General features: G+C 37.8%; 1 long non-coding RNA gene across 1 annotated transcript; it reads right to left on the reverse strand.

The window, feature by feature from the left end:
* Positions 1 to 1,136, reverse strand: LOC127749640 (uncharacterized). The gene is made up of 5 exons (XR_008011266.1): positions 851 to 1,136; positions 634 to 778; positions 496 to 556; positions 282 to 414; positions 1 to 206 (listed from the first exon to the last, which is right to left on the reverse strand). It is a non-coding gene; the product is annotated as an uncharacterized LOC127749640 (long non-coding RNA).
* Positions 1,137 to 1,142: the final 6 nt, after the last annotated feature.

The following is a 1,142-nucleotide window of genomic DNA, read 5'->3' on the forward strand; positions in this document are numbered from 1 at the left end:
TTAAATTGACACTGCAGTTTTAATACAAACCAAAAATAAATAACAGAAGCGGGCAAAATGTTGAAGCATTGCAAAGATCATAAAACCAACTTCGAATTCGCAGGTCAGAATATTCAAAAAATCACTCAAAAGAAAAAAGGAACTATGAAATAAAAATATGTCTCTTCTTGCTGGCTTGTGTTTGAAGCAATTATTGGCGATTGTACCTGCAAAGACAGAATTTGTGATTAAAGAAACTCAGATTGAATTTAGGTTTAAGAAATTAAATATGAGGTACTTACATTGCTACTTTGCTGCTACAAATGTGTTCCTTGTCTTAATTAACCTCACTGCGTAGATATTGCGACACTCTTGTTGCAGCAAACTGGCTATATTCAGTGAACGTACTCACACAGCAGATGTGGTCGTAGATAACTAAATTAAAAAAAGGAAAAGAATTAATACATTTCAGGGAAAATGTACTGAAAAGCAAAACTGAGGTGAAATGTTTAATACCTGTATTGGAGTAGTTTAAGTAGTCCGCCTTAACTTTGTGAGATTCCACATTAGGTTCACCCTGTATCAGTGATATTTTAAAATATGAAAATATTTCTTTGAGTAGTTAAGCAGACCTTAAAAGAGTTCATTGGTTACCTTATTTGTAGAGCAGCAGCAAAATAGAAGTTGTAGTACGAAATACCAAGTGCGGACAATGCACAACAATCCACAAAAAAATCCACAGCAGAGGATATGAAGTTTTCTTGTTAGCTCTGAAGTGCGAAGTACAGTACACTCGTGCCTGCATTGATAAGAAAGAGATGTAATACACAAGTAAAGGCAGTTTTGAAGAAAACACAATAACTATACTCACCTAGATAGGGGGGTTAGGAGGCTAAGCGTCGTTACCTACTGAGACTGCGGGCTGCTTGCTGCAGTACGCCGCTTCAGTTGCGAAACAAGACACTACACTTTATTAACGTTGCAGGCACATTCTGTTAAGCTCAAACTAGCAAGGAAGCAAATATTAATGACAACAACTTGGGAGATGCTCTTCGCAGTTCAAACCAAAGAACCGTTAAACCGACGCCTTCCTACTTTTCGTCGTTCAGTGTGTGGCTGGGGAGCAGGAGTGCCAACTCTTTCGGACAAAATCAAGTGCCACT

Source organism: Frankliniella occidentalis, unplaced genomic scaffold, assembly GCF_000697945.3.
Source record: "Frankliniella occidentalis isolate FOCC.00 unplaced genomic scaffold, Focc_3.1 Scaffold73, whole genome shotgun sequence".
Lineage (NCBI taxonomy): Eukaryota > Metazoa > Arthropoda > Insecta > Thysanoptera > Thripidae > Frankliniella > Frankliniella occidentalis.